Consider the following 23,823-nt stretch of genomic DNA (forward strand, 5'->3'; position numbering starts at 1 on the left):
ACTTAGCCTATCTTCAGTCCGCCAAAAGACTCAACGCCAGGCAAGCCAGATGGTCTCTGTTTTTCTCTCGCTTCGATTTCAAGCTCCATTTTCGACCCGGGAATAGGAACACCAAGGCGGATGCGCTCTCTAGGTCCTTGCAGTCACCTGAAATGGAGGAGGTCCCATAATATCTCATCGAGCCTGCAAAAGTTATCACCGTGGCTCCCGTGAGCCTCTCTACCCTTCCTCCAGGCAGAACCTTCGTTCCACAGAGCAAAAGACTGGAGGTGCTACACTGGGGACATTCGTCCAAAATTGCACGACACGTCGGGACCAAGAAGACCCACTTGCTTCTCTCTCGCTACTATTGGTGGCCCTTAGTGTTGAGCGATACCACCCGATACTGAAAAATATCGTATCGGAATGGATCGGGCGATCTAAAAAAAGTATCGGGTATCGCCGATTCCGATCCCGGAAGTCCCATTCAAGTCAATGGAACAGAAATATCGGAATTAAAAAAACCCTTTCATTCCCTGTTGGTTAATTCTACATGGAGAAAAACAACTAATAATAATGTAGAATGTATTGTGGGACGTGTAGGAGACATCAAAGCCATAGAGCTTTAGCCCAATCAAATGGAATCGCAGTATTTTTTTTTTTTTTTTAAAGATGTTCGTAGTTACAAAGATATTGACTATGTTAAAGTCTTTAATTTTTTTGTCAGATATGTATGTTTCACTACTTCCATGCTCTTCACCTTCTTTTTTACTTCTCCCACACTTTCTCCTTCATCATCTTCAGCAGCAGCAGCAGTATCTTCTTCTTCTTCTTCTTCTTCTTCTTCTTTTCTTCTTCTTCTTTTCTTCTTCTTCATATTCTACTTCTTCATCTTCTACTTCTTCCTATTCTTCTTCATCATATTCTTATTTGTGTCAGGCATTCCTGTAGTTGTTATCTATAAGAGTTTGAAGATGACACCTTCCGTTCAGCCTGTCACAAAAGATTTACAACAGGATTTTGTCCGCGTTCAGTTTGGCCTGCGGCAGCAGGCCTTTTCCAGGGGCACCACGAGGAGGAACGGACTCACCCCCATACACTGCTTAGTCTTCTTCTGCTTATAAATTAGATAATATCATTTGCTCTGATTGTTAGTCTTATGCTTCATGTTCTTCTGCTTTTGGTTTTTATGCTTCTTGGTCTTCTGTCTCTTGTTGTTCTGCATCTTGGTGGTTGTCTTCCTGTTCTTTGTCCTCTTGGTCATCTTCTTCAGGGTCATCTTTTAGGTATTCTTCTGTGTGGTCTTCAGGGTCGTCGTCTTCAGGGTCATTTTCAGGGAGATCTAGAGTGAGAATCAAAAACCATTTCCACAAGCTTGAACTTGGAAAAGTAGCAGAAGGTACATGAAGGCTGAGGAACTGCCGAGAACCAGCTGACGGTACTGGAACCCGGAGGGGCAGCAGACATAACAAGAGCCAATGGCACAACCGTGGACCAGCTGACGTTGCTGGTACACGGTTACTAAGCAGGAGGTACCTGTGCTCCAAAGCACTACCAAGGACCAGCAGACATTGCTGGAACTCGGATACCAAGAAGGAGGCACCTAGGCCAAAGGCACTGCCGAGAACCAGCTGGCGGTGCTGGAACCCGGATGGGTAGCAGAAGCTGCAAGAGCAAATGACACTAGCGAGGACCAGCTGACGGTGCTGGAACCCAGTGGGGCAGCAGAAGGAACAAGAGCCAATGGGAGAACCGTGGAGCAGCTGACGGTGCTGTAACACAGTTTCTAAGCAGGAGGTACCTGTGCTACAAAGCACTACCAAGGATCAGCTGACATTGATGGAACTCAGATCCCATGAAGGAGGCACCTAGGCCAAAGGCTCTGCCGAGAACCAGCTGACGGTGCTGGAACCCGGATGGGTAGCAGAAGGTACCCAGGAAAAAAACAAAGTTGCAAGGCCGTGAGCTGGCCGCAGTTACCGAAACCCACAGTCCTACAGGGGGTGCTTGTCCTATTGGCACTACGGAACCAGCCTTTATTACCAGAACCCCCAGCCCACATAGGAAGCACCGAAACTGCAGGCACCATAGACTCGGCTAACCCAACCGCAACATGACAGGACAACGTATCGGTGGCAAATTGACGTTGACACTACCCGGAAACAGCAGGCGTGCTGGAACCAGGCTGGGCAGGAGGGAGTGCCCGTGCCAAAGACACTTCCAAAAACCAGCTGACGGTGCTGGAACCCGGATGGGTAGCATTAGCTACAAGAGTCAATGGAACTACCGAGAACCAGCTGACGGTGCTGGAACCCAGAGGGGCAGCAGAAGGAACAACAGCCAATGGCACAACCGTGGACCAGCTGACGGTGCTGGAACACGGTTACTAAGCAGGAGGTACCTGTGCTCCAAAGCACTACCAAGGACCAGCAGATGTTGCTGGAACTCGGATCCCGAGAAGGAGGCACCTAGGCCAAAGGCTCTGCTGAGAGCTAGCTGACGGTGCTGGAACCCGGATGGGTAGCAGAAGCTGCAAGAGCAAATGACACTAGCGAGGACCAGCTGACGGTGCTGGAACCCGGAGGGGCAGCAGATGGAACAAGAGCCAATGGGACAACCGTGGACCAGCTGACAGTGCTGTAACACGGTTTCTAAGCAGGAGGTACTTGTGCTAAAAAGCACTATCAAGGACCAGCAGACGTTGCTGGAACTCGGATACCATGAAGGAGGTACCTAGGCAAAAGGCTCTGCCGAGAACCAGCTGACGGTGCTGGAACCCAGATGGGTAGCAGAAGGTACCCAGGAAAAAAACAAAGTTGCAAGGCCGTGAGCCGGCCGCAGTTACCGAAACCTACAGTCCTACAGGGGGTGCTTGTCCTATTGGCACTACGGAACCAGCCTTTATTACCAGAACCCGCAGCCCACGTAGGAAGCACCAAAACTGCAGGCACCATAGACTCGGCTAACCCAACCGCAACATGACAGGACAACGTATTGGTGGCAAAGTGACGATGACACTACCCGAAAACAGCAGGCGTGCTGGAACCAGGCTGGGCAGGAGGGAGTGCCCGTGCCAAAGACACTTCCGAGAACCAGCTGACAGTGCTGGAACCCGGATGGGTAGCATTAGCTACAATAGTCAATAGAACTACCGAGAACCAGCTGACGGTGCTGGAACCCAGAGGGGCAGCAGAAGGAACAACAGCCAATGGCACAACCGTGGACCAGCTGACGGTGCTGGAACACGGTTACTAAGCAGGAGGTACATGTGCTCCAAAGCACTACCAAGGACCAGCTGACGGTGCTGGACCTTCAGATACCGAGATGGAGGCACCTAGGCCAAAGGCTCTGCTGAGAGCCAGCTGACGGTGCTGGAACCCGGATGGGTAGCAGAAGCTGCAAGAGCAAATGACACTAGCGAGGACCAGCTGACGGTGCTGGAACCCGGAGGGGCAGCAGAAGGAACTAGAGCCAATGGGACAACCGTGGACCAGCTGACGGTGCTAGAACACGGTTTCTAAGCAGGAGGTACCTGTGCTAAAAAGCACTATCAAGGACCAGCAGACGTTGCTGAAACTCAGATACCATGAAGGAGGCACCTAGGCCAAAGACTCTGCGGAGAACCAGCTGACAGTGCTGGAACCCGGATGGGTAGCAGAAGGTACCCAGGAAAAACAAAGTTGCAAGGCCGCGAGCCGGCCGCAGTTACCGAAACCCACAGTCCTACAGGGAGTGCTTGTCCTATTGGCACTATGGAACCAGACTTTGTTACCAGAATCCACAGCCCACATAGGAAGCACTGAAACTGCAGGCACCATAGACTCAGCTAACCCAACCGCAACATGACAGGACAACGTATCGGTGGCAAAGTGACGTTGACACTACCCGGAAACAGCAGGCGTGCTGGAACCAGGCTGGGCAGGAGGGAGTGCCCATGCCAAAGACACTTCTGAGAACCAGCTGACGGTGCTGGAACCTGGATGGGTAGCATTAGCTACAAGAGTCAATGGAACTACCGAGAACCAGCTGATGGTGCTGGAACCCGGAGGGGCAGCAGAAGGAACAACAGCCAATGGCACAACCGTGGACCAGCTGACGGTGCTGGAACACGGTTACTAAGCAGGAGGTACCTGTGCTCCAAAGCACTACCAAGGACCAGCAGACATTGCCTGAACTCGGATACCGAGAAGGAGGCACCTAGGCCAAAGGCACTGCCGAGAACCAGCTGACGGTGCTGGAACCCGGATGGTTAGCAGAAGGTACCCATGAAAAACAAAGTTGCAAGGCCGCGAGCCGGCCGCAGTTACCGAAACCCACAGTCCTACAGGGAGTGCTTGTCCTATTGGCACTATAGAACCAGCCTTTGTTACCAGAACCCGCAGCCCACATAGGAAGCACTGAAACTGCAGGCACCATAGACTCGGCTAACCCGACCGCAACACGACAGGACAACGTATCAGTGGCAAAGTGACGTCGACACTACCCGGAAACAGCAGGCGTGTTGTAACCAGGCTGGGCAGGAGGGAGAACCCGTGCCAAAGACACTGCCGAGAACCAGCTGACGGTGCTGGAACCCGGAGGGGTAGCAAAAGGAACAAGAGCAAATGGCACAACCGTGGACCAGCTGACGTTGCTGGAACACGGTTACTAAGCAGGAGGTACCTGTGCTAAAAAGCACTACCAAGGACCAGCAGACGTTGCTGGAACTCGGATACCATGAAGGAGGCACCTAGGCCAAAGGCTCTGCCGAGAAACAGCTGACGTTGCAGGAACCCGGCTGGGCAGGAGGGAGTACCCGTGGCAAACACACTTCTGAGCAGCAACATGCGATGCTGAAGCCCAGGGGTCAATCAGGCAGCAGGCTGAGGCCAAATTGGAGCGAGTTTTATATTGGTTGTACACAACTACTGATTGTAACCGTGATCCACTTTGGCCTCTGGCTCTACTGTCTCTAGTATTTCCCCTGGCCTCCAACCACAGCAGTTGCTGCTCTGCAGAGCTGTCTGCACAATCCACACTTGTTCCTGAGTTACTGGGGCTCAGTCACGTCAGTTGATCCCCTGATGTGTGTCCGGCAAGGAGTCCTGCTCTGTCCGCATTCCCACAACTATTAATGGGAATGGGGACAGAGCAGGAGACATTGAAGGACACACCACAAGGGATCAACTGACGTGACTGAGCCCCAGTAACACAGGAACAAGTGTGGATTGTGCAGACGGCACATCAGAGCAGCGATTGGCGGGGTTGGAGGCCAAGGGAAATACTAGAGACAGTACAGCCAGAGGCCTAAGTGGACCACGGTTAAAAGTCAGTAGTAGTGTGATGTTGGAGGCAGCAGGAGACTTTGCCATCCACACAGCAGGGGAACAGCTGGCGTTACTGAACCCCACAGACACAGGAGCGAGTGTTTCTATCTGTGCGGACGGCACTTCCAAGCTGCAACTGGCTGTGTTGAAGCCCAGGATCAATGCTCCGAGCAGGCTGAGGCCTACTTGGAGCAAGTGGAAAATAACATGTAGTGTGATGTTGGAGGCAGCAGAAGACTTTGCCATCCGCACAGCAGGGGAACAGCTGGCGTTACTGAACCCCACAGACACAGGAGCGAGTGTTTCTATCTGTGCGGACGGCATTTCCAAGCTACAACTGGCTGTGTTGAAGCCCAGGATCAATGCTCCGAGCAGGCTGAGGCCTACTTGGAGCAAGTGGAAAATAACATGTAGTGTGATGTTGGCGGCAGCAGGAGACTTTGCCATCTGCACAGCAGGGGAACAGCTGGCATTACTGAACCCCACAGACACAGGAGCGAGTGTTTCTATCTGTGCGGACGGCACTTCCAAGCTACAACTGGCTGTGTTGAAGCCCAGGATCAATGCTCCGAGCAGGCTGAGGCCTACTTGGAGCAAGTGGAAAATAACATGTAGTGTGATGTTGGAGGCAGCAGGAGACTTTGCCATCCGCACAGCAGGGGAACAGCTGGCGTTACTGAACCCCACAGACACAGGAGCGAGTGTTTCTATCTGTGCGGACGGCACTTCCAAGCTACAACTGGCTGTGTTGAAGCCCAGGATCAATGCTCCGAGCAGGCTGAGGCCTACTTGGAGCAAGTGGAAAATAACATGTAGTGTGAAGTTGGCAGCAGCAGGAGACTTTGCCATCCGCACAGCAGGGGAACAGCTGGCGTTACTGAACCCCACAGACACAGGAGCGAGTGATTCTTTCTGTGCGGACGGCACTTCCAAGCTACAACTGGCTGTGTTGAAGCCCAGGATCAATGCTCCGAGCAGGCTGATGCCTACTTGGAGCAAGTGGAAAATAACATGTAGTGTGAAGTTGGCGGCAGCAGGAGACTTTGCCATCCGCACAGCAGGGGAACAGCTGGCGTTACTGAACCCCACAGACACAGGAGCGAGTGTTTCTATCTGTGCGGACGGCACTTCCAAGCTACAACTGGCTGTGTTGAAGCCCAGGATCAATGCTCCGAGCAGGCTGAGGCCTACTTGGAGCAAGTGGAAAATAACATGTAGTGTGATGTTGGAGGCAGCAGGAGACTATGCCATCCGCACAGCAGGGGAAAAGCTGGCGTTACTGAACCCCACAGACACAGGAGCGAGTGTTTCTATCTGTGCGGATGGCACTTCCAAGCTACAACTGGCTGTGTTGAAGCCCAGGATCAATGCTCCGAGCAGGCTGAGGCCTACTTGGAGCAAGTGGAAAATAACATGTAGTGTGATGTTGGCGGCAGCAGGAGACTTTGCCATCCGCACAGCAGGGGAACAGCTGGCGTTACTGAACCCCACAGACACAGGAGCGAGTGTTTCTATCTGTGCGGACGGCACTTCCAAGCTACAACTGGCTATGTTGAAGCCCAGGATAAATGCTCCGAGCAGGCTGAGGCCTACTTGGAGCAAGTGGAAAATAACATGTAGTGTGATGTTGGAGTCAGCAGGAGACTTTGCCATCCGCACAGCAGGGGAACAGATGACGTTACTGAACCCCACAGACACAGGAGCGAGTGTTTCTATCTGTGCGGACGGCACTTCCAAGCTACAACTGGCTGTGTTGAAGCCCAGGATCAATGCTACGAGCAGGCTGAGGCCTACTTGGAGCAAGTGGAAAATAACATGTAGTGTGATGCTGGAGGCAGCAGGAGACTTTGCCATCCGCACAGCAGGGGAACAGCTGGCATTACTGAACCCCACTAACACAGGAGCTAGTGTGTGTTTCTCTGTTAAAACGGCACTTCTGAACACCAACTGGCATTGTTGGAGCCCAGGATGAGGCATGGAGCAGGCTGAGGCCTGATGTTGTTGGCATGTGTATGGAGCAGGAGACATTGCCGTCTACACAGCAGGGGAACAGCTGGCATTACTGAACCCCACTGACACAGGAGCTAGTGTTTTTCTCTGCTGAGACGGCACTTCTGAACACCAACCGGCATTGTTGGAGCCCAGGATGAGGCATGGAGCAGGCTGAGGCCTGATGGTGTTGGCATGTGTATGGAGCAGGAGACATTGCCGTCTACACAGCAGGGGAACAGCTGGCATTACTGAACCCCACTGACACAGGAGCTAGAGTGTTTTTCTCTGCGGAGACGGCACTTCTGAACACCAACTGGCATTGTTGGAGCCCAGGATGAGGCATGGAGCAGGCTGAGGCCTGATGGTGTTGGCATGTGGAGGCAGGAGACTTTGCCGTCTACACAGCAGGGGAACAGCTGGCATTACTGAACCCCACTAACACAGGAGCGAGTGTTTCTATATGTGCGGACGGCACTTCCAGGCTACAACTGGCTGTGTTGTAGCCCAGGATGAAGCATGCAGCAGGCGTAGGACAACTTGCAGCTGGTTTTATAGAGGTTGGAGACTACAACTGATTGTCACCGTGCTCCACTATGGCCTCCGGCTCCACTGTCTCTAGCATTTCCCCAGGCCAACAACCCCGCCAGTTACAGCTGTGAAGTGGCGTCTGCACAATCCACACTTGTTCCTGTGTAACTGTGGCTCAGTCCCGTCTGTTGATCCCCTGATGTGTGTCTGGCAAGCTCTCCTGCTCAGTCCTCATTCACACTACTAGTAATGTGAATGTGGACAGAGCAGGAGACCTTGCCGGACACACTTCAGGGGATCAACTGACGGGACTGAGCCACAGTAACTCAGGAACAAGTGTGGATTGTGCAGATGCCACTTCACAGCTGTAACTGGCGTGGTTGTTGGCCAGGGGAAATACTAGAGACAGTGGAGCCAGAGGCCTAAGTTGACCAAAGTTACAAATCTGTAGTAGTTTGCATGTGGAGGCACCAGGAGACTTTGCCGTCCACACAGCAGGGGAACAGCTGACGTTACTGAACCCCACTGACACAGAAGCTAGAGTGTTTTTCTCTGCGGAGACATCACTTCTGAACACCAACTGGCGTTGTTAGAGCCCAGGATGAGGCATGGAGCAGGCTGAGGCCTGATGGTGTTGGCATGGGTATGGAGCATTAGACATTGCCGTCTACACAGCAGGGAAACAGCTGGCATTACTGAACCCCACTGACAGAGGAGAGGAGCTAGAGTGTTTTTCTCTGCGGAGACCGCACTTCTGAACACCAACTGGCGTTGTTGGAACCCAGGATGAGGCATGGAGCAGGCTGAGGCCTGATGCTGTTGGCATGTGTATGGAGCAGGAGACATTGCCATCTACACAGCAGGGGAACATCAGGCATTACTCAACCCCACTGACACAGGAGCTAGAGTGTTTTTCTCTGCAGAGACGGCACTTCTGAACACCAACTGGCGTTGTTGGAGCCCAGGTTGAGGCATGGAGCAGGCTGAGGCCTGATGGTGTTGGCATGTGTATGAAGCAGGAGACATTGCCGTCTACACAGCAGGGGAACAGCAGGCATTGCTGAACCCCACTGACACAGGAGCTAGAGTGTTTTTCTCTGCGGAGACGGCACTTCTGAACACCAACTGGCGTTGTTGGAGCCCAGGATGAGGCATGGAGCAGGCTGAGGCCTGATGGTGTTGGCATGTGTATGGAGCAGGAGACATTGCCGTCTGCACAGCAGGGGAACAGCTGGCATTACTGAACCCCACTAACACAGGAGCGGGTGTTTCTATCTGTACGGACGACACTTCCAGGCTACAACTGGCTGTGTTGTAGCCCAGGATGAAGCATGCAGCAGGCGGAGGACAACTTGCAGCTGGTTTTATAGAGGTTGGAGACTACTACTGATTGTCGCCGTGCTCCACTATGGCCTCCGGCTCCACTGTCTCTAGTATTTCCCCAGGCCTCCAACCCCGCCAGTTACAGCTGTGAAGTGGCGTCTGCACAATCCACACTTGTTCCTGTGTAACTGTGGCTCAGTCCTGTCTGTTGATCCCCTGATGTGTGTCTGGCAAGCTCTCCTGCTCAGTCCTCATTCACACTACTAGTAACGTGAATGTGGACAGAGCAAGAGACCTTGCCGGACACACATCAGGGGATCAACTGACGGGACTGAGCCACAGTAACTCAGGAACAAGTGTGGATTGTGCAGACGCCACTTCACAGCTGTAACTGGCGTGGTTGTTGGCCAGGGGAAATACTAGAGACAGTGGAGCCAGAGGCCTAAGTTGACCAAAGTTACAAATCTGTAGTAGTTTGCATGTGGAGGCAGCAGGAGACTTTGCCGTCTACACAGCAGGGGAACAGCTGGCATTAATGAACCCCACTAACACAGGAGCTAGTGTGTTTTTCTCTGTGAAGACGGCACTTCTGAACACCAACTGGCGTTGTTGGAGCCCAGGATGAGGCATGGAGCAGGCTGAGGCCTGCTGTTTTTTGAATGTGGAGGCAGCAGGAGACATTGCCGTCCACACAGCAGGGGAACAGCTGACGTTACTGCACCCCACTAACACAGGAGCTAGTGTGTTTTTCTCTGTGAAGACGGCACTTCTGAACACCAACTGACGTTGTTGGAGCCCAGGATGAGGCATGGAGCAGGCTGAGGCCTGCTGTTTTTTGGCATGTGGAGGCAGCAGGAGACTTTGCCGTCTACACAGCAGGGGAACAGCTGGCATTACTGAACCCCACTAACACAGGAGCTAGTGTGTTTTTCTCTGTGAAGACGGCACTTCTGAACACCAACTGACATTGTTGGAGCCCAGGATGAGGCCTGGAGCAGGCTGAGGCCTGATGGTGTTGGCATGTGGAGGCAGCAGGAGACTTTGCCGTCTACACAGCAGGGTAACAGCTGGCATTACTGAACCCCACTAACACAGGAGCTAGTGTGTTTTTCTCTGTGAAGACGGCACTTCTGAACACCAACTGACGTTGTTGGAGCCCAGGATGAGGCATGGAGCTGGCTGAGGTCAACTTGCAGCACGTTTTATAGAGGTAGTAGACTACAACTGATTGTAACAGGAGCTAGAGTGTTTTTCTCTGCGGAGTCGGCACTTCTGAACACCAACTGGCGTTGTTGGAGCCCAGGATGAGGCATGGAGCAGGCTGAGGCCTGATTGTGTTGGCAAGTGTATGGAGCAGGAGACATTGCCGTCTACACAGCAGGGGAACAGCTGGCGTTACTGAACCACACTAACACAGGAGCGAGTGTTTCTATCTGTGTGGACGGCACTTCCAGGCTACAACTGGCTGTGTTGTAGCCCATGTTGAAGCATGCAGCAGGCGGAGGACAACTTGCAGCTGGTTTTATAGAGGTTGGAGACTACTACTGATTGTCGCCGTGCTCCACTATGCCCTCCGGCTCCACTGTCTCTAGTATTTCCCCTGGCCTCCAACCCCGCCAGTGACAGCTCTGAAGTGGCGTCAGCACAATCCACACTTGTTCCTGTGTTACTTGGGCTCAGTCACGTCAGTTGATCCCCTGATGTGTGTCTGGCAAGCTCTCCTGCTCAGTCCTCATTCACACTACTAGTAATGGGAATGTGGCCAGAGCAGGAGACCTTGCCGGACACACATCAGGGGATCAACTGACGTGACTGAGGCCAAGTAACACTGGAACAAGTGTGGATTATGCAGACGCCACTTAAGAGCTGTCACTGGCGGGGTTGGAGGCCAGGGGAAATACTAGAGACAGTGGAGCCAGAAGCCTAAGTGGAGCAGGGTTAAAAATCAGTAGTAGTTTGAATGTGGATGGAGCAGGAGACTTTGCCGTCCACACAGCAGGGGAGCAGCTGGCGTTACTGAACCCCAGTAATACAGGAGCTAGTGTTTTTCTCTGTGCAGACGACACATCTGAGCAACAACTGGCTGTGTTGAAGCCCAGGGATTATAGATCAGGTGGTAGAAACATGAGCACAACAGGAGATCCGGATACAGTTGCCAACCAATTATTTAGTCTGGAAGAGGACTGGCAAATTCTGGGGCCTTGTTCATTTTCAGAAAAGTAAGCCGGTCGACGTTATCGGAAGAAAGTCGCGTGCGACGGTCTGTTAGTACACCACCTGCGGCACTAAAGACGCGTTCCAATAATACACTGGCAGCAGGGCAAGCCAGCACCTCCAATGCATACTGGCTAAGCTCTGGCCATGTATCCAGCTTAGAGACCCAAAACTTGAAGGGGGAAGAGCCATCAGGGAGTACACTCACAGGGCAAGACAGGTAGTCTGTCACCATCTGACGGAAACGTTGCCTCCTGCTGACTGGAGCCGTCAGTGATGGTGTAGATAATTGTGGCGGACACACAAAACTTTGCCACATTTGGGCCATAGTGGTCTTGCCTTGTGCTGAGGCGCTGCCTCTGCTCCCTCTTTGTGCCGAGTTTCCTCCACTGGGTCGACGCACAGAGGTGCTTTGTAAAGCACTAGCACCACTGCTGTCGGGTGGAATGGAAAACATGATGGCCTGCACCAGTGTGTCTTGGTACTCCCGCAGTTTACGCTCCCGGTTCAACGTTGGTATGAGGGTTTGCAAGTTGTCCCGGTAGCGAGGATCTAGGAGGGTGTACACCCAATAATCAGCCGTGTAGAGAATGTGGGTGATGCGGTGGTCGTTTCTCAGGCACTGCAGCATGAAGTCAACCATGTGCTGCAGACTCCCAACTGCCAAAGAACCGCTGTCCCCTGCTTGAGGCGTGATCTCTACCTGCTCTGCATCACCCCACCCTTCGCTGTACATACTGACTAGAGCTTTGTGTACCTCCCTCCTGTGGAGAGATGTCTTCCTCCTCCATCGACTCCTCCTCATCCTCCTCACAAAGTGTCCCCTGCCTAGGCCTTTGTGAGGAAGCACGTAGCGCAGACTGTCCAGAAGCAGATGGCATTTGGGACTCCTCATCCTCCACCTCTTCCAAACCTCCTCCCTTAGTGCTTGCAGTGTTTTTTGAAGCATGCAGATAAGGGGGACAGTCATGCTGACTAGTGCATCATCTGCACTCGCCATCCGCGTGGAATCATTGAAGGCACGCAAAATGAAGCAGATGTCCTTCATAGAGGCCCACTCAGTGGTGCTGAAGTGTGAGCGGCGCACATTGCGACTTGTTTGCGCCTGATGCAGCTGGTACTCCATGACTGCTGCCTGCTGCTCACACAACCGCTCCAACATATGTAACGTTGAATTCCACCTGGTGGGTAGGTCACATATGATGCGATGTTCCGGAAGGCGTAATCGGCGCTGCAGAGCAGCAAGGCGCAATCTTGCCGTGCTGGAACGCCGCAAGTGAGCGCACTCTATGCGGACCTTGTGCAGCAGTGCATCAAGATCCGGATAGTCCCTCAGAAAGCTCTGCACGACCAAGTTGAGCACATGTGCCAGACATGGGATGTGAGTGAGGTTGCCAAGGCCAAGAGCTGCCACCAGATTTCGGCCATTGTCACACACTACCAAGCCAGGCTGGAGATTCGCTGGCAGAAACCACACGTCGCTCTCCTGCTTGATGGCATTACAGAGCTCCTGCGCTGTGTGGCTTCGATTCCCCAATGAAATTAATTTCAGTACGGCCTGTTGACGTTTGGCCACGGCTGTGCTCATATCGGTCATAACAGGCTCCTGCTGCGCTGTTTCAGAGGAACTGGAGTAGGAGGAGGAGTCAATGTGTACAGACTGGATTCCTGCAATCCGTGGAGTTGGCAGAACACGTAGAGCGCCACTCTCCAGATCTGTGCCCGGCTCCACAACATTGACCCAATGGGCAGTGAGGGAAAGGTATCATCCCTGTCCTTGGTTACTGGTCCACGCCTCGGTGGTCAGGTGGACCTTGCTACTGACGGCGTTTAGTAGCGCATGTTTTATGTTTGCCTCCACATGTTTCTGCAGGGCAGGGACGGCTCTCCTGCTGAAATAAAAGCGGCTGGGCACAGTGTATTGTGGGACTGCCAATGCCATGAAGTCCCGGAAGGTGTCAGTCTCCACCAGCCTGAATGACAGCATTTCAAGGGCCAGTAGTTTGGCCGCCTTTTCTCCCATGCCTGTGCTACCGATGGCTGCCGAGTGGCCTGGGAGTGTGAGGATGACTGGGAACGTGGTGCTGTGGGTGGAATGTCACAGGGTCTCCGGACAACAGTGCCAGAGGTTCTTCCTTGGCCATCCTGTGAGGAAGCCGAACCAGCTGTGTGTGAGATGGAGGAAGAGGCCCCAACACGAGCAGAAGAGGTGGTAGGTGGTGCTGTACGTTGGCCTACGTCTTCAGTGTGTCTGTGTAACTCCAGCTCGTGCTTGGTCCGCACATGTTTCCACATATTAGTGGTATTGAGGTTGCTGACATTTTTCCCTCTTTTGACTCTCTGATGACACAGCTTGCATTTGACAAAGCAAATGTCATCTGCAACTGTGTCAAAAAAGGACCACGCACTGCGAGTCTTGGGAGCGCCCATTTTGCTTTTTGAAAGTGGAATGCTCCTAACGGGTGCCGAAGTGGAGGCTACAGGCAACCAAGTCTGCCCCCTCCCTCTCCCTCCAGTTTTGGCCGTTCGGGGAATCTCTTCCTCAGAGCTGCTCCCACCACCTTCCTGTTCCTCACGCCATGATGGGTCAAGGACCTCATCATCTACACTCCCCTCTTCAAACACCTGCTTCTCCTGGGTTATATCACCAGCACCGTACGCACCAGAAAGTGGTAACTGAGTCTCGTCATCATCTGATGCGTACTGAGGTGTGCTGACCCTAGGCACTGGCCCACCCGCCTCTTCAGATTCAGAGGGACAAAGAAGTTGCGCATCACTGCATACTCCCTCTTCTTCACATTCTGGAATGCTTGTTGGCTAGCCCCCTCTTTCCAAACCAACAGATTCCGAGAACAGAAGTAGAGACTGTGATGGCTCCTGTCCTGGGGTCTCTGACTGCCTGGGCACTTTGGCAGGTGGTGAAGAGAGAGATGGTTGCTCTTCGGTGCTCTGTCCCTGAGAGGATGTGGAAGTAATTGAAGTCGATGCGTTAGCTGCCATCCATCCGACAACGGCTTCAATTTGTTCCTCCCGCAGCAGTGGGGTACAGTGAAGTCCTACAAAGCCGCGCCTAAAGGACTGATGCCTGCTAAAACTGGGGGATACTGACTCACTGGTGCCAACAGCAGGCACAGAATCCCCACGTCCTCTCCCTGCAGAATCCCCACGTCCTCTCCCTGCAGAATCCCCACATCCTCTCCCTGCTGAAACTCCACGCCCACGGCCACGTGCCTTACTCCCTGCCTTCTTCATCTTGCTAGACTGAGAAAGATAGGCAGAAAAGTACAAAGGGGGGCCTTAGTGTGCTTATTCCTGAACAGCTGGTTACAGGTATAAGAAACACTAATTTTATGAAGTGTGTGTGTCGACTACACTTTAATAGGAGATAATGTGGCCTACACAACTTTCAAATGTAGTGTTTGGTGAACTTTGTTGTTTTTTTTGGGGGGAAAAAAAACTAAAAGGATGTGACCAAAGATTTGAAAGTCAGAGTATCACCAACTTTCTGGAGCTATTACAATGCAGGCAGGTAACCTACAATGCAAAAGATGAGGCTCCAAAAAAATTGGGTAATACTAATCTGGCTGCAGCTGAAGGGCACAAGCCAGAAAAAAGGCTCCTCTATCTACTCCTACATAGTGTTTGCAACCAACCAATGTAGATGGTTATGGATGGATGCACACTAATAGGAGAAGAAAAAATGAGCTGCAATTAAAGAAATATATGTGTGAGGCAGTGACGCACGCTGAGCAGCCTACAACCAGACGTAGCTGCAGGACACACTACTCAGCGTGAGCTGCACTCACACAAAGTCAGAGACCTCTCAGACAGCCGTGAACAGTGCAGCTAAGTGGGCACTAGCACTGACAGGCTGCAGAAAGGCTCCGCTGTCTACTACTAGTGTTTGCAACCAACGTATTTGGATACGGATGGAAGCACACAAGGTAGAATTTTTTTAAAATAAGCAGCTCAAAAAGAAAAATATGTATGAGGCAGCAGTGAGGCACGCTGGGCGGCCTACAACCAGACGTGGCTGCAGGTCCCACTCCACAGCGTGAGCTGCACTCACACAGCCCTTGCAGACAGCTGTGAACACTGCTGCTAGGGAAAAGCAAGCTACAGTGGTGGTTTATGTAGCCTGGGTAAAGCACAATATTGTTTTGAGAATCGCTATTTCTAACTGTCCCTCACAGTCTTCAACAGCAGCCTGTCCCTAACTGAATTCACAGCAGAGTGACCAGAAATGGCGGCGGCAGTGGCTTTTATAGTGCATCATGACATCATTTCAGCAGCCAATCACAGCCATGCCAATAGTTAACATGCCTACATGCCTAACAGGATGTGCCCACACTTCTGAGGAATCCCATTGGCTGAATCAAAGCGAGCGGGCTGATAGCATTATGGGAACTTCCGATTCCGGTATCCGATATGAAAAAAGTATCGGAAGTCAGTATCGGAATTCCGATACAGCAAATATCGGCCGATACCCGATACTTGCGGTATCGGAAAGCTCAACACTAGTGGCCCTCTCTTCGCCAGGACGTGACGGATTATGTAGCTTCCAGACAACAAAAAACTTGAGGGCACTACTGATATATGTAAGGGGGACTGCTGGCCACACACATAAACAACGAAGAGTGAAGCGAGAAAGAAGAAAAGATGTGTGTAACAAGGGCGCGATCAACCCCAAAGAATTCAATATGATATAAAGATATCAAAAGATACCTTAATAATGTGCAAATAAAATTTTTTATTATTGACATATAAACAAGGCACATAAACACGTGACACAGATTAAAAACAATTAAAAAAGCCAGAATATGGCCATGAAAAGTACTCCAAAGCAGAAAGATCCCATAATAGGGATCGATTGTTTACCTACTCCATAGTTCTGGGCAAAGAGAAATGGAACCAAATCACAAAATATCAATATATGCGAAGTAGAGCCAAAATGGAGCATATGATGGCACAATCTTACTTAGTGACAAAATAAAGCATTATGCACGTGAATTAAAACCCATACTGCACATATGGAATCTCAATAAACCTAGAACAATGATGCATTGATGAATGAAAAGGGATCAGGTGGTATATAACATAAAATCATCGGGTACCCATGAAATGATATCCCTCAAAAACACCAAAAACATCAGATATAAGATGTAACCACAAAAATTCTATAACGATTCCTGGAAAGTGCACTGCAGATAAAAAAGCAGTAGGGTTAACCCTGGGTTTCCATCCATCTCCTCCTGGTATATTATGTGGGCAATTATTCTCATTTTTGGACCTTGCTTCATGCCCGCATTGGGCTTTATCCTTTAGGCATTTTTTCCACTTAACCCTACTGCTTTTTAATAAAGGAAAAAATCCGGCACTCCCAAATGCAAAAAATAGAAGTTCTTCTTTATTATTCACAGCTTAGTAATCCACATGATATACATTCAATATATACGTAACGTTTCGGTCACTATTATGGACCTTCTTCAGACATGTGGAGCTGTGAAAATCTCCACGTGCAGGAAACAATGCGCTATAAGTTATGTGCTGCCATGTAAAGAAATGCGCCAGAGCAGATATTGGCTCTGCATTAAAAATTCCTAGGCAAAGTTTTCTCCAAACACAGAAAAGAGGGACCTTCCCGTGTCTACAATGTGCACAATGTGCTAACGTTTTAAAAGGTTCCTCTATTTCACATCCTCAGACAGGTGTAGATATCCCTATTAAGGGGTTCTACACCTGTGATTCTAAGTTTGTGGTTTATGCGATTAAGTGCCCTTGTGGCAAAGTATATGTAGGGGAAACGACACAGAGCGTGAAGGATAGGATCTCGCATCATAAGTCTGACATACGCTGTGGACGCCATCATTTACCCATACCTTTTCATTTCCACATTGCGGGTCACACTATAGCCCAATTAAGGTTTCTTGTCCTCGAACAAGTTCCAGCACATAGAAGAGGGGGTAATCAGGTGAAATCACTAAAGCTTAGGGAGGCCTTTTGGATTCATTTGTTGCAAACTTTGGAACCCAAAGGGTTAAATAGAGAATATGATGTTATGAGTTTATTTTAAGATTGATATCACGAGATCTCTTCTTAACCTTCTTCTTTTTTTCCCTTTTTTATTTTTTACAGCAGCAACAATCTCGTTAGAGAGTATCTTTGGAGGGGTATGGCGTTTATAATAATTTGTTTCCTTCAATTTTTTTATTTTTAATATTTTTCCCCATCTTTTCTCTTTATTTTTAATTTTTATTTTTTTTTTATTTTTTTCTCGTTAGTTAGTTGCCTGTTTTACATGTAGTATTCCCTTTTTTTCCCTATTTTTACATTTTTTTATTTTTTTATTTTTTATTTCTCCCACAAAGGTTTTTTTCTTTATATGGTCCTTTATTCCCTTTTTATTATGATTCCCCTCTTTTCCTTCCCGGTTTTTTTTAGCAAGATAGTAAACTGCCTATTCATAGTAATATTGTACATTACGCTACATATAAGCCATCTTATAATGTGCCCCTTTTTTTTCTTTTCACCTAGTGTCACTGCACTGTGAGACAAGCCGTTTAGAAGAATTGAGACACCATTGAATTCACCGCCGCATCCGTACTGCGTTCCACTATTTCCGGTTGCTGCCAGCTTCCGTGACGCACTTCCGGTTTGCGCTCCATTGAAACACCATTGAATTCACCGCCGCATCCGTATTGCGTTCCACTACTTCCGGTCGCGGCCAGTGTCCGCGACACACTTCCGGTTTGCGCTCCACTGAGCGTTCCACTCCTCACTCTCGGCTCATCCCCGCCTGTCAGCTCACACTCGTGCGCATTAGTACGCACTTCCGTTGGGTATATAATCCCAACGGCACACAGCCACCAGTAGCGCATTTCTTTACATGGCAGCACATAACTTATAGCGCATTGTTTCCTGCACGTGGCGATTTTCACAGCTCCACATGGTAAGCATCATTGCTTTATTCCATTGCATTTTTTTCATAGGATGTTGGTGGGACCGTTTTATTTGTGGTCTCTTAACAGTGCAGTTTGTTCAGATTAATCTACATTACTGTGACTCATTTGGTCACCTTTGAGCCTTAACAAAAATTTGTTTACTTGTAAGGCATATGCCATGACATTAGGTATCTTTTGCCTTATCATGCTTTTTTACTTTTTACTTTTTTCTTGTCTAGGTTTGGGTTTCCTTTTTTCAACGTATCTCAATAAATAATTGTATTTGGAGCCACTTTGTATTTTTTCTTTCTCCCCTTTATTTTTTCTAGGTATTTTGCATTATATAGATCTCTGATGTCAGTCTTTTGGTCATTTGGTCACTAGTCTTTATTAGAGTTGAGCGAAACGGGTCGAAAAAATTCAAAAGTCGCCGACTTTTAGCAAAGTCGGGTTTCATGAAACGAAACCCGACCCTAGGTTGAGGTCGGCCACGAGGTCGGCGACTTACGCGCCAAAGTCGCGTTTCAAAAGTTTGTTTTGCGCTCTTTTTCAGCCAATCAGGATCCACGGACACTGTGGGCAACGTGATGACATAGGCAGGGGTCACCACCATCTTTCAGAAGGGCATGCAAGTGATTGGCTTGCTTTGGTGGGCGTCACAGGGGGTATAAAAGGGCGTGCACGCCGACCGCCATCTTACTTCTGCCGATCTCAGTATAGGGAGAGGTTGCTGCTGATTCTGTAGGGAGAGCGTTAGGCAGGGAAGAAGATAAAAAAACTGCTTCTGCTGCTAGCGATTTGGCCTGCACAACACACCAGTCACTGTGTGTGCAGTGCAAGGGGAGGCTATATAGTGGTGTATCAGTGGTGTTGGTTGTTGGGCTGCCTTCTAAGGCTTCCTGACATTCCTGCATTGCTGTTTACCCACTGCTCTGCAAACTGCTTTTTTAAAAGCAATCCCAATTTTTTTTTTTTGTCCTGCTGAGAAGAAAAAAAAACTGCTTCTGCTGCTAGCAATTTGGCCTGCACAACACACCAGTCACTGTGTGTGCAGTGCAAGGGGAGGCTATATTGTGGTGTATCAGTGGTGTTGGTTGTTGGGCTGCCTTTTAAGGCTTCCTGACAGGCTGGCATTGCTGTTTACCCACTGCTCTGCAAACTGCCTTTTTAAAAGCAATCCAATCTCCCTTATCCTCTAGTCACTTTTGTCACAGCTGTGCCATCGAGCCTGTGACATAGCGCTCAGATATCAGTGGGCCTCACACAATCCAAAAGTGTCCAGTGTCCACAAGTGTCTGCAGAAATTCAAAATCTCCCTTATCCTCTAGTCACTTTGGTCACAGCTGTGCCATCGAGCCTGTCACATAGCGCTCAGATATTCATTGGGCCTCACACAATCCAAAAGTGTCCAGTGTACAAAAGTGTGTGCAGAGATTCAAAATCTCCCTTATCCTCTAGTCACTTTGGTCACAGCTGTGCCATCGAGCCTGTCACATAGCGCTCAGATATTCATTGGGCCTCACACAATCCAAAAGTGTCCAGTGTCCAAAAGTGTGTGCAGAGATTCAAAATCTCCCTTATCCTCTAGTCACTTTGGTCACAGCTGTGCCATCGAGCCTGTCACATAGCGCTCAGATATTCATTGGGCCTCACACAATCCAAAAGTGTCCAGTGTCCAAAAGTGTGTGCAGAGATTCAAAATCTCCCTTATCCTCTAGTCACTTTGGTCACAGCTGTGCCATCGAGCCTGTCACATAGCGCTCAGATATTCATTGGGCCTCACACAATCCAAAAGTGTCCAGTGTCCAAAAGTGTGTGCAGAGATTCAAAATCTCCCTTATCCTCTAGTCACTTTGGTCACAGCTGTGCCATCGAGCCTGTCACATAGCGCTCAGATATTCATTGGGCCTCACACAATCCAAAAGTGTCCAGTGTCCAAAAGTGTGTGCAGAGATTCAAAATCTCCCTTATCCTCTAGTCACTTTGGTCACAGCTGTGCCATCGAGCCTGTCACATAGCGCTCAGATATTCATTGGGCCTCACACAATCCAAAAGTGTCCAGTGTCCAAAAGTGTGTGCAGAGATTCAAAATCTCCCTTATCCTCTAGTCACTTTGGTCACAGCTGTGCCATCGAGCCTGTCACATAGCGCTCAGATATTCATTGGGCCTCACACAATCCAAAAGTGTCCAGTGTCCAAAAGTGTGTGCAGAGATTCAAAATCTCCCTTATCCTCTAGTCACTTTGGTCACAGCTGTGCCATCGAGCCTGTCACATAGCGCTCAGATATTCATTGGGCCTCACACAATCCAAAAGTGTCCAGTGTCCAAAAGTGTGTGCAGAGATTCAAAATCTCCCTTATCCGCTAGTCACTTTGGTCACAGCTGTGCCATCGAGCCTGTCACATAGCGCTCAGATATTCATTGGGCCTCACACAATCCAAAAGTGTCCAGTGTCCAAAAGTGTGTGCAGAGATTCAAAATCTCCCTTATCCTCTAGTCACTTTGGTCACAGCTGTGCCATCGAGCCTGTCACATAGCGCTCAGATATTCATTGGGCCTCACACAATCCAAAAGTGTCCAGTGTCCAAAAGTGTGTGCAGAGATTCAAAATCTCCCTTATCCTCTAGTCACTTTGGTCACAGCTGTGCCATCGAGCCTGTCACATAGCGCTCAGATATTCATTGGGCCTCACACAATCCAAAAGTGTCCAGTGTCCAAAAGTGTGTGCAGAGATTCAAAATCTCCCTTATCCTCTAGTCACTTTGGTCACAGCTGTGCCATCGAGCCTGTCACATAGCGCTCAGATATTCATTGGGCCTCACACAATCCAAAAGTGTCCAGTGTCCAAAAGTGTGTGCAGAGATTCAAAATCTCCCTTATCCTCTAGTCACTTTGGTCACAGCTGTGCCATCGAGCCTGTCACATAGCGCTCAGATATTCATTGGGCCTCACACAATCCAAAAGTGTCCAGTGTCCAAAAGTGTGTGCAGAGATTCAAAATCTCCCTTATCCTCTAGTCACTTTGGTCACAGCTGTGCCATCGAGCCTGTCACATAGCGCTCAGATATTCATTGGGCCTCACACAATCCAAAAGTGTCCAGTGTCCAAAAGTGTGTGCAGAGATTCAAAATCTCCCTTATCCTCTAGTCACTTTGGTCACAGCTGTGCCATCGAGGCTGTCACATAGCGCTCAGATATTCATTGGGCCTCACACAATCCAAAAGTGTCCAGTGTCCAAAAGTGTGTGCAGAGATTCAAAATCTCCCTTATCCTCTAGTCACTTTGGTCACAGCTGTGCCATCGAGCCTGTCACATAGCGCTCAGATATTTATTGGGCCTCACACAATCCAAAAGTGTCCAGTGTCCAAAAGTGTGTGCAGAGATTCAAAATCTCCCTTATCCTCTAGTCACTTTGGTCACAGCTGTGCCATCGAGCCTGTCACATAGTGCTCAGATATTCATTGGGCCTCACACAATCCAAAAGTGTCCAGTGTCCAAAAGTGTGTGCAGAGATTCAAAATCTCCCTTATCCTCTAGTCACTTTGGTCACAGCTGTGCCATCGAGCCTGTCACATAGCGCTCAGATATTCATTGGGCCTCACACAATCCAAAAGTGTCCAGTGTCCAAAAGTGTGTGCAGAGATTCAAAATCTCCCTTATCCTCTAGTCACTTTGGTCACAGCTGTGCCATCGAGCCTGTCACATAGCGCTTAGATATTCATTGGGCCTCACACAATCCAAAAGTGTCCAGTGTCCAAAAGTGTGTGCAGAGATTCAAAATCTCCCTTATCCTCTAGTCACTTTGGTCACAGCTGTGCCATCGAGCCTGTCACATAGCGCTCAGATATTCATTGGGCCTCACACAATCCAAAAGTGTCCAGTGTCCAAAAGTGTGTGCAGAGATTCAAAATCTCCCTTATCCTCTAGTCACTTTGGTCATAGCTGTGCCATCGAGCCTGTGACATAGCGCTCAGATATCAGTGGGCCTCACACAATCCAAAAGTGTCCAGTGTCCACAAGTGTCTGCAGAAATTCAAAATCTCCCCTGTCCTATAGACACCTTGTACCTTGTTTTACATTACTATATAGTTTGTTGGATTTTGTCTACATTTCTACCAAAAATGAGGAAGGCTGGTGGAAGAGGCCGTGGAATTGGGCGGGGGTTGGCAGCTGGTAATGATGGTGTTGGTGGTGGATCTGATGGTAGTGGCAAGAGCAAAATAGGACCGAATGCAGGAGGTGCTGAGCCTGCGTCATCGTCTGGCTACATAAGGCCTCGAACGCTTAGTTTTCTAGGAGTTGGCAAACCACTTTTAAAGCCAGAGCATCAGGAAAAAGTTTTGTCTTACATTGCTGACTCAGCCTCCAGCTCTATCGCCTCCTCTTCTTCAGTTGTAAAAAGTAAAAGCACTGAGTCGTCATTGGAGGCTCATGTTCATGAACCACACCTTTCCTTGTGTCCTTCACCCCAACCAAGATTGAAGGATGACGCAGGCCATACTACTGATTACTCCATGGAGCTGTTTTCACATACCATGCCTGGATTATCAAGTGAAATGGTGAATTACCCAGGCCAAGATGAATCTGACATGGAGTGCACTGATGCACAGCCGCTGATGGATGATTCTGCTGGTACATTCACTCAGAGCACTACATTGTCCTCGCAGTGTACAGAGCCAGATTCTGACCCTAATGAGACTCAGGTGCCCCTTCCCGCACACTATACCACCATACACGGTGACACAGAGGAAGGTGCACATGACATAGAAGAGGAGGTGATGGATGACCCAGTTGTTGACCAAGATTGGCATCCATTGGGGGAAGAGGGTGCTGCTTCCAATAGCTCAGATGAGGAGCATCCACAGCAGACATCGACATCGCAACAGCTGTTATCTGGCAGGCCCGGAGCACTCCAAAGACAGGTTCCAAACATCAAAAGAGTTGCTGGACAGCTTGTCCAGAGGGTCAAAAGATCACAGCGTGCTAGGCCGCAAAATGTCTGACAAAGTAGGAAGAGTGCAGTGTGGCACTTTTTTGAACAAAATCCTCATGATCAGGCCAAGGTTATCTGTAAGAAGTGCGCAAAGACCTTTAGCCGAGGGAAAAATCTGAAAAATTTGAATACCAGTTGCATGCTTAGACATTTAACCAGCATGCACTTGCAAGCGTGGACACAACACCAAACCTCAAGTGCCACATGTGCAACTGATCACAACGAAGGTAGTCAGCAACGCTACATTGTTTCCCCCACTGTAAGCCCACCGGTTAGCACAGCAGCAAATGTTGAGGTGTCGTTGCAAGACCACAGCAGTCAGGGAATCCCACTGTTATATCAACGAAAGACTGATTCTAGGCCATCAGAAAGAACACCAACTCCATCACCATCATCAACCCTCTCTCAGTCCGCCCTGTCCACCGCTACTTCCACCATATGCAGCTCTCAAGTCCAGCTCACCCTCCCAGACACTATGAGTAGGTCAAGAAAGTACTCAGTCTCTCATCCGCGTACACTGGGTTTGAACGCCCACATTGCCAAACT

Source organism: Dendrobates tinctorius, unplaced genomic scaffold (genome assembly GCF_039654945.1).
Source record: "Dendrobates tinctorius isolate UK_male_01 unplaced genomic scaffold, ASM3965494v1 ptg000105l, whole genome shotgun sequence".
Classification (NCBI taxonomy): domain Eukaryota; kingdom Metazoa; phylum Chordata; class Amphibia; order Anura; family Dendrobatidae; genus Dendrobates; species Dendrobates tinctorius.